The sequence below is a fragment of the Atractosteus spatula genome, chromosome 20, assembly GCF_055471065.1.
Source record: "Atractosteus spatula isolate fAtrSpa1 chromosome 20, fAtrSpa1.hap1, whole genome shotgun sequence".
Classification (NCBI taxonomy): domain Eukaryota; kingdom Metazoa; phylum Chordata; class Actinopteri; order Semionotiformes; family Lepisosteidae; genus Atractosteus; species Atractosteus spatula.
In genome coordinates this window covers 6,055,965-6,074,610 of record NC_142725.1, presented here as the reverse complement: position 1 = coordinate 6,074,610, position 18,646 = coordinate 6,055,965, and the positions used below count along the sequence as shown (strand labels likewise).

General features: G+C 42.7%; 1 pseudogene; it reads left to right on the top strand.

Annotated features, from left to right (window-relative positions):
• Positions 1–10,129: 10,129 nt before the first annotated feature.
• LOC148817420 (uncharacterized) lies at positions 10,130–11,252 on the top strand (annotated as a pseudogene).
• Positions 11,253–18,646: the final 7,394 nt, after the last annotated feature.

Sequence of the window (18,646 nt, the reverse complement as noted above, 5' to 3'; positions counted from 1 at the left end):
GCCAGAAAACATCTTGATCCCCAAGACTTTTGGGAAAATACTCTGTGGACTGACGAGACAAAAGTTGAACTTTTTGGAAGGTGTGTGTCCCATTACATCTGGCATAAAAGTAACACAGCATTTCAGAAAAGGAACATCATACCAACAGTATAATATGGTGGTGGTAGTGTGATGGTCTGGGGCTGTTTTGCTGCTTCAGGACCTGGAAGACTTGCTGTGGTAAATGGAACCATGAATTCTGCTGTCTACCAAAAAATCCTGAAGGAGAATGTCCAGCCATCTGTTCGTGACCTGAAGCTGAAGCGCACTTGGGTTCTGCAGCAGGACAATGATCCAAAACACACCAGCAAGTCCACCTCTGAATGGCTTAAGAAAAACAAAATGAAGACTTTGGAGTGGCCTAGTCAAAGTCCTGACCTGAATCCAATTGAGATGTTGTGGCATGACCTTAAAAAAGCAGTTAAGGCTCGAAAACCCTCCAATGTGGCTGAATTACAACAATTCTGCAAAGATGAGTGGGCCAAAATTCCTCCACAGCGCTGTAAAAGACTCATTGCCAGTTATCGCAAACGCTTGATTGCAGTTGTTGCTGCTAAGGGTGGCCCAACCAGTTATTAGGTTTAGGGGGCAATCACTTTTTCACACAGGGCCATGTAGGTTTGGATTTTTTTTTCCCCTTAATAATAAAAACCTTCATTTAAAAACTGTATTTTGTGTTTACTTGTGTTATCTTTGTCTAATATTTCAATTTGTTTGATGATCTGAAACATTTCAGTGTGCAAAAAAATAAGAAATCAGGAAGGGGGCAAACACTTTTTCACACCACTGTAAATATGAAATAGCATAATTTACCATTTTGTCATGTTGTAAACAAGAAATATTGCACATTAGCTTAAGGGCTACAGAGTGATCCACAAATTTGGCCTCAAGAGCTCTTTCCACACCTGTTGCCAAATATTTTGGACTTCTGAAAGGGAATGAAGAGAACATTGCCCAGAAACAGCACATCTGTGCAGGCATGTTCTTGGAATTGGTTTCTAAATCGAGAACCTAAAGATAAGCTGTCGCAGTCAGCTCTTGAGCAGGAATCTAACTGTGACCAAGAAAAGGACCCTTTAAAAAAAAAGGCAGGAAGTATGTGGATGTACAGGAAGGTCTTGAGAACATCAAGAGCTCAGAACTGGACTGAGGCAGAACTGAATCCTGGATGCTGGAGCAAAGTGCAATTGCCTCACATCTCCACACATTTACAGGGACCAACATAGTTCCACAAATTTGAGGGAAGTTCAGTTGTTCTATAAGACCTTGGAATACAGTTTCATACACCTAAATGCTGGCTTTTAGGGTCTCCCTCTGAGGGAAGGCCAGCTTGTACTATAAAAAGCATCAAGAATGATCAACTTACTGGAAAGTGGCAGTGTAGGGAACAGTGCCTGCAGTGTTGTCACAGTCATGTTGCCCGACAGTCAGAGGGACATTGGAAAGGATCTTGGCAATGTTGACTTCAAAATCCAAGCTTATGATTTTGCTAATGGTTTTCTTGCGTGAAGGCGACAATCAGGTAGCGATTGTAGTCAATGCCAAGGTTCTGGGCTCTTTCAAGCCAGTTGTCGGTGGCAAGCTTTTGCAGTGGAGCAGAGTAGATCTTCCCTTTATCCTTGGAGACACCACAGATTGCCATCGGGAGAGAAGGCCATGAAATAGGCAAGTTCTGCCCGGCCTCCAGTTCCAACAGTTTCAGCATGAGTGAGCCAGTCGGAATCCTTTTGAGTGGGAGGTTTTCCTTTAACCAGCTTCCCTTTAGATGTCACAGCATACAGGATACCCTCAGGGTCAAAGAACAGAGAAGGGAAAAGCCATCCTCCAGTTCCTATCTTCGTAGCAACCCTGTACCTCCAGGACACGTACTCATTCTCAGGAGGGGGACCCTTGTAGAGTTCCCCACTTTTTGTCACAGCATAGAGGCTGCCTTCTGGATGGAAGAAGAGGGAGTGAAACTGATCCCATTCTCCTTTGCCAACTTTCTTGGCTGTAGTCATCAGCCAGTCTCCATTTGGATTCACTGGAGGAGATCCTGTATAGATGTCTGCATTACGGACTGCAAACATTATCCCAATGGGACTGAACAGGATGTGAGAGAAGCCTTTCAGATTTCCAACAGGTTTCGCATGATGATAAAAGCTTTCATTGTAGTCAACTGGGGGTAATCCCATCTGGGCAAATCCTGAGCTCTCCACACCAAGCAGCAACACACCTATGAACACAAATATTGAAAGTGATCTATGGGATGCATCACAACATTTTCTATTTAGATCTCAGATGATTCTCAACCTCTACTGCTTTGCATGCATTATAATACAAATCAAGGTTTCTAGTGCAGCCTGCTATGGAGGGAAAGCCATCCTCTCACAATCCAGTCCACCACCAATAGGTTACTGCACAATAAAAGGAGACCACTAGGTTACCCATACACACAACCAGGAAAAACATACTCTTGAGCCATGAAAGCCACCCATTTGCACCACCAAAGCACCTCAGGTCACAAAAGGAATGGACCCCTCTCTCATTAATGAGATGCATTGCTTAGTCATGAGCAATGTAGATTAAACTGCTTCTAGTTACAAATGAAGCACCTTTCAGGACAGGAAGAGAAGGCAAACCCTGTGTGCTTTCTTGGGAAGCATCACTGCATCAAAAAACCTCAAGCTAAAGACTGGGCATGGGGCTGCCTCTTGAGGAGTGGCATCAATGGTTGGTGCCCTCCCCATGCCCCTGATCCAGTGCACCAAAGAAGGAAACCCCAGAGGCATTGCATTTATTCAAGAATCCAATCGATCTTCCAGAATTCAGATCACAAGGGCCGGCACTACCACATGTTCTCTAACCTAGCTCTTAAGGGATTAAATCAGGAACCAGCTGGCTTACAAGCTTCTCCCACTTGTTCAGGTGCTGCTCCTTTCAAGAGACCTTGATGGGACACCCCTGCTTTCAAGCATTACTGCAACACCAAGTCCAGGTTCAAGATTACCACTGGTCAAAGTGGCAACCCAATCTGGAAGACCAAGATGCTTCTGGTACCTAAACAGCATCACAACTCCATATAGTCACTCATATTGTCTGCTGCTGAAGTCTTAACCTGGTCACCCAGTTGAGGTTAAGATGTTTCTTGCTGAAGAGGAGGTACTGTAAGTGTTCTATGCACCTGCAAAACAGTTCCACAGCCAAAGTAGTTATTTTAAGAGTGATCCCTTTTCTCATAGGGATGCCCATATTAAAACTTATAAGATGTATTTTTTTACATTAGTGGTGAAGCACCAAGCCAAATACCTTTGAGTCAAACATCACTTAAAAAAAAATCGGCAGCAGTGAAAACACAGGCATAGCTATAGCTAAAACTCGGAAAGCTTATGCGTATAAATCCAGGGACGGGTGCACACAAAAACAATACACAGCTCTTTCGTTTAACAAACCTAAAAAAATACTAAAACGCTCCTTAAACAACATACAGTACTCACGGTGGACCTGTATCTGCCGCCCTCCAACCTCCAACCTCCAAAACAACAGGTCTCCACAAAGCCGGTGTAGTGTTTCATAGCAGTTCAGGGACGCTAAATATGTAATGTAGTGGCTCTCTGAAGGCACCAGTTCTGTAGGGTTTGGGCATTTACTGAGACAATTATTAATTGTAGCAGTAAATCACAAAGTTGATTCTTTTGATGGCTTTAGAGTCCAACCATGCGACATAACTCAAACAACGCACACACACAGGTACTAATACACGAGGATACATTTATTAATACATAGAATATGCATATAAACCTTAATGCATATAAACCAGATCTTATCGAGAGGGTTATCAGAATACAAAAGGTATATATTCAATCAGTTACAAAGTGTTACACATATCAAGAGGACATACGTTCAGTATATCATTCATTAAGACCGTTTCGTAAAGTGAACTTGGTTACAACTTCTACATTAGATACTCAAAACAAGTACATAACTCTTAGGAATTAAATTGATATCAACTGGTTGGGATAACAATTGAATTCTCGAGCTGTAATGCATTGAAGTTGAATACTCATCCAATTTCTGGGGATTCAGATCTCCTGCGGGCACAAAGAAACAGTTGCAGGCTGTTGCTGTCCAATCCGCGCTGTCTGGCTCGGTGCCAGGCTGTGCTGTGCGGCTTGCGACGGTGCGCTGCAGATGCTCACTGTTGGCTTTAACTAGCAAAGTTTGTGCACAGGAGAAAAGATGACTGTGGGTCCCAGCAAGTCAGGAAGAGGACCGGTTCGTTCCTGATGAAGCGCTAGTTCTGAATAGTGATTCAGCTGTCCACAGTTCCGACCTGTTCACGAGGCCTGCTGCTGTTGCTAACCTCGGGTGGATCCTCTGGTTACTCTCTGGCATCCTCCGCTCTAGACTCTTAGAACAAAGGAAAGTTCTGGCACTCGGACACACTGGCCGTTCCGTGGTTGTCCGGGCTGAGTCTCAGGATGGTCAGGAGGCGCGCTGCGAGAATGTCCTGCCCTTGGGAGCCTTCTGCTCCTGGGCTGTCCTGCCCTGGAATTCTCCTTTGAATTCCCTTTAGAACAGTCCACCGAATCCTCTCCAGAATCTTACTGAATCTGAATCTCCCCTTCTGAATCTCTGTGTTGCCTGTTTTTACCTGGAGGAACTTCAGCTTGTTGATTGGCTGAAAGTTCCATGGGCATCAGAGTCCCACGTGGGTTACTCAGCCCTACCAGTCCCTGATTGGTTGATCAAGGTGAGATAAGAGTCACTTACTCTTGACACTTAGGAATGCAGTCCAGATGTCCATTCGGCACTCCCTAGACTGATAGGCGCCAATGGATGACCATTGATCATGATAGCCAGACTTAGCTAAGTGCATCCCCCTTTGGGAGCTGTCCTAGGAAACCTTAAATCACCCTGCACTAATGGTCTCTCTGTGGCTGCACCACAGAGATGAACAGAGAAATGGGGCCTCATTTGGGAAGCTCAGAAACACTTAATTCTGCCTTATTATTAAGCCTCGCCGCTACACCGGTGAGCCAGCGACTATGACACAGGATTGCAGAATCAGGTCAATAGCGCCCTTGAGCTTGTGATTCTGTACTGCATATATTGTCAAACAGAGCTTTACTCTGTGTTTCTTCCAAATATGCAAAATACAAAATGTGTAATAAAACTCCCGAGTTAAATTGCTGACAAAGGGACGCTGTGTAATACATGTGGTGATGTAATGATCATTTTTGTGATATAACCTAATATATAACCCACAGATAACCCACAGATAGATCATTTTTCTAAGTTTGAAGTACAGATTAGTCTTCCCCTTGAGACCGTTGTTCTGATACATCACACAGACGGATGTTGTCTAGTTTAAACTAGCGCGGGTTCAGGAAGCAACAAACACAGGGCGATCATTGGGGTAAAAAATTGCTGAGGCTTTAATTGCAGAACGACTTGATCAGAATCAGTCATACTGTACTTCAATAAGATCTTAAAACACATCAGTGAGGATTAAATTTGCTTTTAGAAACGACATGAGAAAGATGTGGAGGAAGTATTATCAGTAAGAGTGACTTCTGTATGGTCTATTGTGGATGTGAAGAGATGATGAACTATCCTGGAAAGAGTATAGAGTGGAAAAAGAATAGAAGTTCCCCCCCCCACACACACACACATTTACTGACTGGAGATTTAATAAGCATTTCTGGTGCTGAGGTATATCTAGTACTGATAACCTACCTGCTTCCTTTCAGTCTGTGTAAAGCTCCAGGTATAAGTTGTACTGACATCAAGGGTGACCGTAGTTTCATTCTCCGCGATCACTGGGATTCCAGCCTTAAAGGTTGTTGATGCCTCAGCTACCACAGTAAATTTGTGCTCATGGGAAAAGGAGCTTTCCAGAATAAGGGGCTCTGAAAACCTAACCAATTCTAAATAGTAAAATACGTTGGGGCGGGAGCTGATGGTAATAGTGTGTGTCAGCCATGATCCAGAGGGGCCCCCTTCCAAGATCTTGCAATGAGCAGATATGAAGATGAAGCAAACTTTTAAATAAGTGCTTCTCTTTAATTTGGTGTTTCTCCAAGTACATGTTGCTCAGGTTTCTGAAACAAAAGCTCATAGTGTTGTAGTGTTCAATAAGACCGATCCCAATGGATTGCTCTGGCCAGGAAAGGTGACGAAAGTCTTCTCATGTTCCTTAATCCACAAACATATTACCTACCACTGAAAATAGCATTCATTCAGCTGAAAGCTCTTTACATCTTCACAAGTGAGTGTATCTTTTGACTATATGTTTTTGAATATGAATATTTGAATATTCAAGAGTTTTTGAATAAACCCTCTTGTGTGCAAAGCCTGCGTTTTCGGTCAGTAGCTTTTGTCAACTCTGCAAATGAACAGGTGTCTGGTATAGTAATGCCCAGAGCACTTCATACAGGTCTTAGTCAGATCTATGGCTCCTTTTTGAGGTCAAGGATTTCTTCCTTTATTCCCACTCTGGACACTGAAGCTCCAAGCCATCTTCCAGTAATAGTGGTTTCATATCCAAAGACAGTGGTCACCTTCGCTGTATAAGGAACATCCAGAGTTCCTTTCTGAACAACAGCCTTAAACCTCACAGTCTTCCCAGGGGGCACGAGGATGTTCAAGGTAGAGCATCCATGAAGATTAGCCTCCATGTTTTTTCACCGCTACAGCAACCAGGAGACAGTTCTGGACTGAGCTGTTGGCGTGTTCTCAGTCCTTTTCTGTGCATCCACATGCTTTAAACTCAATGATGGAGACTTAATTTGATGTCGAAGGTGTTTTAATGTACAAATCTAAAATTAAGACCTCTGACAAGGGTTTCCTGTTACTTTCAAAAGTGTGACGTTTCCACAGTTTGTTCACTTATTAAGCCCAAATGCTTCATATAACCAATGGATGTTGATGAGTTTGGATGAGTCTGTTTAATATGGATTTTTTTTACAAGATGTAAGTCTTGATTTGATAGTACAGTAAAAGAAACGATAGTATTTTCAATTGGTTAGGTTTTCAGAGCCCCTTACTCTGGAAAGCTCCTTTTCCTATGAGCATGAATTTACTGTGGCAGCTGAGGCATCAACAACCTTTAAGGCTGGAATCCCAGTGATCGCGGAGAATGAAACTACAGTCACCCTTGATGTCAGTACAACTTATACCTGGAGCTTTACACAGACTGAAAGGAAACAGGTAGGTTATCAGTACTAGATATACCTCAGCACCAGAAATGCTTATTAAATCTCCAGTCAGTAAATTTGTGTGTGGGGGACATCTTCTATTCTTTTTCCACTCTATACTCTTTCCAGGAAAGTTCATCATCTCTTCACATCCACAATAGTCCATACAGAAGTCACTCTTACTGATAATACTTCCCCCGACGTCTTTCTAATGTCGTTTCGAAAAGCAAAAAAAAAAGCCTAAAACACACTTTTTTTTACCCCAGTGATCGCCCTGTGTTTGCTGCTTCCTGAACCCGCGCTAGTTTAACAGCTGCTTCTGACAAAATCCGTCTGTGTGATGTATCAGAATAACGGTGTCAAGGGGAAGACTAATCTGTACTTCAAACTTAGAAAAATGATCTATCTTTGGGTTAAATATTTATTGGGTAATATTAAAAAAATGATCATTACATCAACACACGTATTACACAGCGTCCCTTATATTTGTTAGCAATATAATTCGGGACTTCTATTAAACATTTAGTATTTTGTAAATTTGGAACACATATGAAAGCTATCTTTAAAGAATATATGCAGTACAGAATCACAAGCTCAAGGGCGCTATTGACCTGATTCTGCAATCACCGGCTTTGTGGAGACCTGTGATGTGGAATGAGACTCTCAGTACACAGTCCACGCTCAGACTGATCCACACGTATATATTTATATACAGCTCACATTCGTAAACGCAGCATTTCAAACGGCGGGTATTTTCTCGTTGTTGTACTGCACTACAGTGCGATGTTGGTTGTCCTTATCCTGTGCGAAATCTGCTGTTTCTGATTCAATATTGAAACCCCGTGACAATCTGCTTGATTCAGGGTAGAGTGATCGTCTTTCTGGCGTCATTGGTCTGTTTTCCACGCAAGGGGCGGAGCTCGGTGTTTAAAAGAGGGGGCAGCTGTACAAGCTGTGTGGTTGGTTGTTTTTGGGTTGGGGAGGTGAGCTTTTTTTTTTTTAGTATTTAAGCTTTTTTTTGAACGAAAGAGCTGTTTCATGTTTTTGTGTGCACCCGTCCCTGGATTTATAAGCACAAGCTTTCTGGGGTTTAGCTATGGCTATGCATGTGTTTTCACCTGTTTTTCGCGTTTCAGAAGAATTCGCAAAAAGGATGGTGCATCTTTCGTAGTCTAACGGAAAGTGCTATCCTGACCTCTCAAGCAGTTCATCAGTGCGTCTGTGTTTTAAAAACTTTCTCATACTGTGGGGTCAAATAGAATGGCTAATATCCTAAGCAAGTGCACTTCCAATGATGGTTTTTACTCGGAGTTCTGAAGAGGGCTTTCTTAACCTCGGGCAATCGAAAAGTGAAGGTCAACAGCGTGAGGGACTGGTGTACTTGTCTTCACTGTTTCAAGATCTGTTCCTTTTTTTTAGTTTTGTGACATATGCCTCCTAATGTTTTTCATAATGTTCTGTGAGCTATGCTTGCTGAAGGAAGAGTTGCTGCCGTTTTTTAAAATTGTTGGATTCAAAGATAATTGGCTTGGAAGATGGTTTTTTATATTGTGGTTAAGTACCAAGTTTTAATATGGGCATCCCTATGAGAAAAGGGATCACTCTTAAAATAACTACTTTGGCTGTGGAACTGTTTTGCAGGTGCATAGAACACTTACAGTACCTCCTCTTCAGCAAGAAACATCTTAACCTCAACTGTCTGACCAGTCAGGTTAAGACTTCAGCAGCAGACAATGAGTGAGTATATGGAGCTGTGATGCTGTTTGGGTACCAGAAACATCTTGATCTTCCAGATTTGGTTGCCACCTTGACAGCTGCTCAGTGGTCATCTTGAACCTGGACTTGGTGTGGTAGTAATGCTTGAAAGCAGGGGTGTCCCATCAAGGTCTCTTGAAAGGAGCAGCACCTGAACAAGTGGGAGAAGCTTGTAAGCCGGCTGGTTCCTGATTTAACCCCTTAAGAGCTGGGTTAGAGAACATGTGGTAATGGCAGCACTTGTGATCTGAATCCTGTAACCCTTGTTTGAAGTAAGCTTTAGCCATTGAAGGTTAATTACTATCTTAGCTGTCACTAGACTTGACATGCTTATTAACCAATTCATGTGCTGCCCCTAGAAAAAGGAGCATGAGCACCACTTGTTCACTTTCTCCTCTTTCCCCCTAATGTTGCACTAGTTGGTTCACGCTGGCACACCACTGTTGCTCAATCTTGTAGAACTTGAAGAAGGAAGTCGGTGGTTACTTGTATCACTGGTACCACTGTACTCCTGATCCTGAGAGCTCATGATGCCTGTCTGTGCTGCTCAGTGTTTGGGTTAACTTGCCCTTCCTCAATGGGGTGGAAATCTAGCTACCTTCAGAGTGATAGTGGGAGGGACTGGCCCTGTTTGTAATTGTTGGTCCAGAAATAACTATCCCTTGTCTATTAAGGCTTAAGAAATGAGAAGTGAAGGTCTACAGTTGAACTTCGTTATGGTTAATAGCTCTAAATACGCAGTCACAAATGAACTGTTCAGAGTTCAGCTGCAAGGCCACTCCTGTCACAACAGCCTCTGTATAGTTGGAGGGAGAAGAGCTGGAAGATGAATTGGATTCTTGAATAAATGCAATGCCTCTGGGGTTTCCTTCTTTGGTGCACTGGATCAGGGGCATGGGGAGGGCACCAACCATGGATGACATTCTTCAAGAGGCAGCCCCATGCCCAGTCTTTAGCTTGGTTTTTTTGATGCAGTGATGCTTCCCAAGAAAGCACACAGGGTTTGCCTTCTCTTCCTGTCCTGAAAGGTGCTTCATTTGTAACTAGAAGCAGTTTAATCTACATTGCTCATGACTAAGCAATGCATCTCATTAATGAGTGAGAGAGTGTAGCTTTTGTGACCTGAGGTGCTTTGGTGGTGTGAATGGGTGGTTTTCATGGCTCAAGAGTGTGAGTGTTTCCTGGGTGTGTGTATGAGTAACCTAGTGGTCTCCTTTTATTGTGCAGTAACCTATTGGTGGTGGACTGGATTGTGAGAGGATGGCTTTCCCCTCCATAGCAGGCCGCACTAGAAACCTTGATTGTATTATAATGCATGCAAAGCAGTAGAGGTTGTGAGAATCATCAGAGATCTAAATAGAAAATGTTGTGATGGATCTCTTTCAATATTTGTGTTCATAGGTGTGTTGCTGCTTGGTGTGGAGAGCTCGGGATCTGCCCAGATGGGACGACCCCCAGTTGACTACAATGAAAGTTATTATGACAATGCGAAACGTGTTGGAAATCTGAAAGGCTTCTCTCACATCCTGTTCAGTCCAACTGGGACAATGTTTGCCATCCATAATGCAGACATCTATGCAGGGTCTCCTCCAGTGAATCCGAATGAAGACTGGCTGACGACTACAGCCAAGAAAGTTGGCAAAGGAGAATGGGATCAGTTTCACTCCCTCTTCTTCCATCCAGAAGGCAGCCTCTATGCTGCGACAAAACATGGGGAATTCTACAAGGGTCCCCCTCCTGAGAATGAGTGTGTGTCCTGGAGGTACAGGGTTGCTACGAAGATAGGAACTGGAGGATGGCTTTTCCCTTCTCTGTTCTTTGACCCTGAGGGTATCCTGTATGCTGTGACATCAGAAGGGAAGCTGGTTAAAGGAAAACCTCCAAGTCACATGAATCAAGACTGGATCAGTAGTGCTGAAACTGTTGGAACTGGAGGCTGGGCAGAACTTACCCATTTCATGGCCTTCTCTCCCAATGGCAATCTGTGGTGTGTCTCCAAGGATAAAGGGAAGATCTACTCTGCTCCTCCACCAACGTTTGCCACTGACAACTGGCTTGATAGAGCCCAGAACCTTGGCATTGGGTACAATATATACCAGATACTCGCCTTCATGCAAGAAAACCATTAGCTAAGTCTTAAGCTTGGATTTTGAAGTCAACATTGCCAAGATCCTTTCCAATGTCCCTCTGACTGTCGGGCAACATGACTGTGACAAAATGGCTTGGAGCTTCAGTGTCCAGAGTGGGGATAAGGAAGAAATCCTTGACCTCAAAAAGTAGCCATAGATCTGTATGAAGCATATTATTCAATAAATGGGCAAATACTAGCAGTTGTGAAGTTGTATGCTTTTCATTATCTGGGGTTGTGTGTTTAACAATACAAATGCTTGGAGAGTAATCCAGTTGAATATGGTATGCTATAATGGGCAAATACTGGCAGTTGTGGAATTCAGTATTTTTGTTTTTCAGGGACTTGGAATGAATACGTTCCTATCATTTTCATAACTTGGTGGGGGAACACTAATGGGCTTATGTGCAAGCCAATATTTCAGGGTGTTCGGACTGGTTACTTTGTGTTGTGGGTGTAGTCCTGCATTATGCAAGGTATGTTTGCAGTTTCACTTTACCTTGCTGTTCCTTGAGCCATTTTATGTGTACATTTACTGCATAAAGTCCCTACTTCTCCAGAGTCTGCTTCCATTCCACTTAACCTAGATCTTCAACTGTACAATTGCTCTTGCAGAGAATGGCATACAAACCCTTCATTCTTCTGCCACAAAGAGGACTGGAGCATGAGGATGTCCTAAGCCAAACATCCTCATCTTAGCTGTCCTGGCTGTGATCTCACTCTCGGCCAATGTGCATGTTGCAGCTTGCCATTTGAACCTCTACAATATTTATACTGGCCTCTGGCCTCACATGAGACCCAATGAGTTGCTGTTACTAGGTTTCTTTATTCATGGAGTTGTGCAGTGCTATGTAGCAACACTGAAGTCAAGAGGATTTGATCTTCAGACTTGGAACTGTCTGGGTTTGTTGACAATTACTGTCCCGTGTCTAAAGAGTAAAAACTTAAACAATCCAGTGTTCTGCTTGCTGTGGAGGGAGCAGCTCTCTCCTCTGCTTTCTCATGATAGGTTTTGTCCATGGTTGAATTGCAGCCTGAACAGCATTTTGGCTGCTTTTCCCTTTTTCACACACCCACTGTGCTCCCTGATCACACTGTCCCTTTTCACAGTACAGCACATGTCTGTCTCCTGCCTTATCTAGCACTGCTTTACCATCTCCAGCAGTAAAGTATAGTTCAGTTGGGTAGCTGCGTCAGCAGGTGTAGGCTGTAAAGGAACAAGTAATAATAGGTTTATTCCATGCTGGGTAAAGAAAATGATGTTTCAGCCGGGAGCCTTCTTCAGCTGTGAGCAACTCAGGTGTGGCTCACTTGAAGGCTCCATGACCGTAACGTTTTCCTTCTTTTATTCAGCATGGAATAAACCTATTACTTGTGAAATATTATAAGTTTGTGTTAAAAGCAATAAATGGATGTTAAATAGATGCATCTTTTCCAAAAGCACCACCAACTGAATCTAGAATCCGCTTTCCATAGTGTCCCTTCTGATAAACGGTTGCAAGGTTATATTTCAGGGTGGATACCGGGATTCCCCAAGCAGCAGCACTGAAAGGGTGGGGTAAGGCTAGATGGTATAAAAGCACAAATTCCCAGCAAGAACCACTGTGATTTAACTTCTCACTGCAGTGTCATCTTTGCCTGTAAGTTTCTTCAGAGTGTCTTAATTTAAAAAAAATTGAAGAAAATGGTTTATATACAGTATGATTCAAATTAAAGCATTGCTAACCAACTAAAGAACAACTGTATCGTACATGGGTGAAATAAGGAACACTTTTTCCACATCCTAAATTAAAAACAAAAAATTAGTTAATGAATTAAACAGTTGTACAACTGTTTTTTGGATTACATCCTGGAAAGTGTTTTCACAGCTTTCCCCTGTTTAACACACACTGTGCTGCCTGCTCACACTGTCCTGTCACAGTACAGCACATGTCTGACTCCTGCCTTTCTACCATTGCTTTACCATCTCCAGCAGTAACTTATTAATTCAGATACTAGATCCTGCAACTTGCAAGGTAATACAGTATGAGAGTTAGTACCATTAGCATAAAATAAGAAAGTGATGCATGAGGTTCTAAGACTATCTATTGGCTTGACAATAGGACCTCACAGGCTGAAACTCAACCATGGACAAAGCATAACATCATGAGCGAACACACAGAGGTCAGAGCTGCTCCCTCCACAACAAACACAGAACACTGGATTGTCAAAGTTTTGAAACTTTAGGGACGGGGCAATAATTCTAGATAAACCCAGACAAACAGCCCCAGTTCTGAAGATTAACTCCCCTTGACTTTAACAAGATTGCTACGTAGTACTGCACATCTGCTGACAGATGTGGGGACAATGTTACACATCCTTCACAGCCTTCCAGCACTCAAATCCTGAAACTGAGGGTTCTCCTGGTCATTTCGGGCAGGAATCATAGCTTTAGGAAGCAAAAAGTTCCAAAAACGTGGCCCTCCACACAATAGTATAGTTTGGAATAAATCCAATGTACAGTCATAACCTCATTTCTGTTCTTCAGTCACAGAGTTGTAAAGAAATTTAATAACAGGAATTTATCAGGTCCCATTTGAGGACAATATTAATACTGTAACGCAACGGGGGCTCCGGCGGGCGCCCTTTGCCGCATCAGGTCGGCCCCACACCGTCCGGGGCTCGAACCCGGGACTTCCGCGTCTCTCTGCAGCGACCTAGCCCCGTGAGCTAAAGAGAGATCTCTCTACAGCCCAGTAGCTGTAGTCCTGCTATCACAGGGAAGGGCGGTGACGTCACCTGCTCTGGTACGCCGGCTCTTACACAGTACCTGTCGGCCGTAAGCGTTACAATACTGTAAAATGATGGGAAGCTGCATCATGTGAATTGGCTGACAAAGTGCAATCACAGCCAGAACAGCTAAAATGAGGATGTTTGGCTCACGACCTCCTCATGCTTCAGTCCTCTCCTTGTGTCAGCAAAGTGAATGGCATATAACCTTTCTCTGCAAGAGCAATCATTGTATAACTCAAGATCTGGACCAGACCCTGGATTGACCGGATGAGAAGATCCAGCAATCTTCTAAAGAAGTATTTCTCATGTCTGGTTTCTCAGAGCTCTTCCTTAAACCTCTGGAGAAAACATTGTAGCATACCATATTCAACTGGATTACTCTCCAAACACTTACAGTGCAGTACGTAATGATGGAGCCTGCTAATGGCTTTTACATGCTGAACTGTAATCATCACGCCTGCTTGATCACAAAGGCTTTTCCTCCCCCTGTACTTACCCCCAAATGGTGAATGTTTACCTAAATGGTAAATGTTTACACTAAACTCCTGATGACAAAGGAAGGTTTCTATTTCCTTCGGTTACATCAAAGACAGGAGGGCGGGGAAACGTGTATATACAGTATAAGTTCTGTAGGACCATATCCGCTTTGAGCTACGATAGGTACTATAACTGTTATGGTGCTTATTGTGGTTCCTTGTATGCATACAATAAAGCTTGGCTGGGCGAACGAACACTTCAGGCTCGAATTTCTTGGTTTCTACAGTAAGTATTTGGACAGTGACAATTTTTGTTGTTTTGGCTCCATACTCTAGCACATTGGATTTGAAATAAAACAATGAGATTAAAGTGCACAATGTCAGCTTTAGATTTGAGGGTATTTACATATATATTGGGTGAACCATATAGGAATCACAGCTCCTTTTTATACATAGTCCTCCCATTTCATGGGACCAAAAGTAAATGGACAATTGGCTGCCCAGTTGTTTCTTGGCCATCTGCGTGTTGCATCATGAGTTCTACAGTGAGCCAACTCATGTGCATGTGCAGAGAGCCAACAAAAGGTCTAGAGTCTATTTTAGATGTGGCATTTGCACCGGGCGTTTGTTGTCATCCTCTCTAAACATGAGGACCAAAGAAGTGTAAATGCCATTAAAGCAGGCTGTGATTCCTACATGGTTCACCCAATAGGGATGTAAATACCCTCCAATTAAAGCTTACATTCTGCATTCTACATTCTTACAGTGCAGTCCATAAGTATTTGGACACTGACAATTTTTGTTGTTTTGGCTCTGTACACCAGCACATTGGATTTGAAATGAAACAATGATGATGAGGTTAAAGTGCACAATGTCAGCTTTAATTTAAGGGTATTTATATACATATTGGGTGAACCATATAGGAATCACAGCTCTTTTTATACACAGCCCCCCCTCCCATTTCATGGGGCCAAAAGTAATTGGCCATATTAACATAATCTTACAATTTGGCATGGTTGCAAATCCTTTGCAATTGATGACTGCCTGAAGTCTGTGACTCATAGACGTCACCAGATGTTGGGTATCTTTCCTTGTGCTGCTCTGCCAGGCCTGTAAATTCAGCCATTTTCAGTTCCTGATTGTTTTGGGAGCTTTTTCCTTTCAGTCTTGTCTTCAGTGACATGCATGCTCAATGGGATTAGGGTTGGGTGATTGACTTGGCTAGTCAATAACATTCTACTTTTTGGCCCTGAAAAACTCCATAGTTGCCTTAGCAGTATGCTTGGGGTCATTCTCCCGCTGCAATGAGTTTTGAAGCATTTGATTGGATCTGAGCAGATTAGCTGCTTCTGTACACTTCAGTATTCATCCTGCTACTGCCATCTGCAGTCACATCATCAATAAAGACAAGTGAGCCATTTCCATTGGCATTCAAATATGCCCAAGCCATGAAACTACCTCCACCATGTTTCACAGTGAGGTGGTATACTTTGGATCATGAGCAGATCCATTTTTTCTCCCTACTTTTGTCTGATACAGAGTATCACTCTGTTACAGGTTAATCTTTGTCTCATCTGTCCAGAAGGCTTTATCTCAGAACTCTAGAGGCTTTTTATGTACTTCTTACCAAACTGTAACCTGGCCTTTCTTGCCAGTGGTTTGCACCATCTAGTAAATCCTCTGAGATTATACTGGTGTATTCTTCTCTTTATGGTAGTCTTGGACACATCTACATCCTGGAGTGTTACTGACCTGTTCAACAGTCAGAAAGGGGTTTTTCCTCACGATTGAAAGTATTCTTCAGTCATCCACTACTATGGTCTTCCAGGTCATTTGCTATTGCTAAGTTCATCAGTGCATTCTTGCTTCTTAATGTACCAAACAGTTGATTGACACACCTAATTTAATTATATTCTATGAAGTCACTTCTTTGGTCCTCATGTTTAGAGAGGATAGCAACAGACTCCAGATCCCAATGCCACATCTAGAATCAACTCTAGACCTTTTGTTAGCTCTCTTGTGCAGGAACTCATAATGCAACACACAGATGGCCAAGAAACAACTGGGCTGCCAATTCTCCAATTACTTTTGGTCCCCCTAAAATGGGAGGACTATATACAAAACGGTTGAAATTCCTATATGGTTCGCCCAAGAGGGATATGAATACCTTCAAATTAAAGCTTACATTCTGCATTTTAACCTCATAGTCATTGTTTCAAATCCAATGTGCTGGTGTACAGAGCCAAACCAAAAATTGTCACTGTCCAAATACTTATGGACAGCACTGTATATGGTATTTATATTCTTAGATGGCACAAAAGCAGATTATGAAGAACAAATACAATTTCACAACTGCTAGTATTTGCCTATTTATTGAAGAATACGCTTCATACAGCTCTTTGCCAGATCTATGGCTACTTTTTGAGGTCAAGGATTTCTTCCTTTATTCCCACTCTGGACACTGAAGCTCTAAGCCATCTTCCAGTAATAGTGGTTTCATATCCAAAGATGGTGGTCACCTTTGCTTTGTAAGGAACATCCAGGGTTCCCTTCTGGACAACAGCCTTGAACCTCACTGCCTTTCCAGGGGGCACAGTGCTGCTCAAGGTAGAGCTCTCAACAACCTTCAGAAACAAAACAGCAATTCAACACCTGGCATGTTCACTTTTGGAAGTACAATTAGAAAGAAGCCTGGGGGGGCAGGGGATAGATTTAATTGTAAGGGAAGAATATTTGATTTCTACGACTACGGGGATATTCTTCCCCTCTGCCCCTATTATCCATGTACATGGGAGTTTGGGAAGTTACCAAGCGGATTCTGGAGCAAGCTACCCAGGCATGAAGTTTGAGCTCCAATTAGAAGAACCGCACACAAAATGGGGCATTGTGAATAATAATCCAACCATTCTTGATTCCCACCAACTTATGTAAATGAGCAGGAACTAGTCCCTGCCTATAAAAGGGATTTTCTTTAAGGATTTGACTCAAATTACAGAGTCAACATTTTTAAGAGTATTTCAGACACCTTCCCCAGCCCATGTAGGAAGTGCAAAACCTGTGGTACAATAGATATACTGTAGTTTTCCTGGCCAGGTTAGCGATCACCACTGAAAAGGATCACAAGGGAAAAGGCATTTTCCAGTACTACAAAAAGCAGAGGAGATACCTTAGAGAGAAGAGGGAATATGTAGAAAACACAGAGCCAAAGTAACTGAATATTTTACTCCGCTGTTAACATGCTTCAGGAAGACCAATAGTGACAGAGGCAAAGTCTTAAGAAATGGTTACAGTTCCTCTTTAAGCGTCTAGAAGAGAAATTACCAGGGGCCGATTGTATTCTACCAGCCTTTTGTAACTACTCAGCAGATGCTAGCCATGGCCACTTACACATCTCCAAGCAGAAGCAAAATGGGACAAAACCCATTGCCTGGAAAGTTGCCAATGTAGTGCTCTTCATACAAAGGAAGGTGTTGTGGGTGAGGTTAAAAGCACAAATTGGATTTAAACCAGAGGATCCATTTGTCACCAGGATTCTAGCAGAAAGGCAATAGGAATTTAGAAAAGGTAGGAGCTGTATTTAGATAGGCTTGTTTAAGCCTCTTGGATGTTAATTTTGAAGTTGGATAGTGGGCACTCAAGCAAAACCATAAATTAGCTTGATTCCCAATCCGTTCTATTTCAGTTGTCATGTCAAGAAAAGGAAGGTGTAAACTAAAGAGCGTTAAGCATTCAGAACCTACTGAGTTAAGTCCCCCAATCTATTTGGATGCTGCTAGATGAATAGGTTGAAGGGAATGCAAAATGCAAGTCTATATTCTCTGAATATAGAACTACATGTTCTGTACAACTACCTGCAACCATCTTGCCTTAATTGAGCACGTTGAGCTAATGGGCACTTCCATTTAGGAATATCCAGCACTGAAAACCTACCTGTTTCCTTTCCATCTCTGTAAAGCTCCAGGTGTGACTTGTACTGACATCCAGGGTGACCGTAGTTTCATTCACCGCAATCACTGGAATTCCAGCCTTAAATTTTGTCGATGCCCCAACTGCCACAGTAAAACCATGCTCATGGGAAAAGGAGCTTTACAAGGTAAGTGACTCTGAAAACCTAACCAGTTGAACATGAAATGCATTATTTACTATTCTGTCAAGCTGTAAACAAGAAATATTGTATAGTAGGTTGTGGACTACAGAGTGATCCAGAAATTTGAGTTTGGGCTCAAGAGCCCTTTCCACACCTGATGGCCAATATTTCAGAAGTCACAAAGGAAATGAGTAGATAATATTGCCCAGAA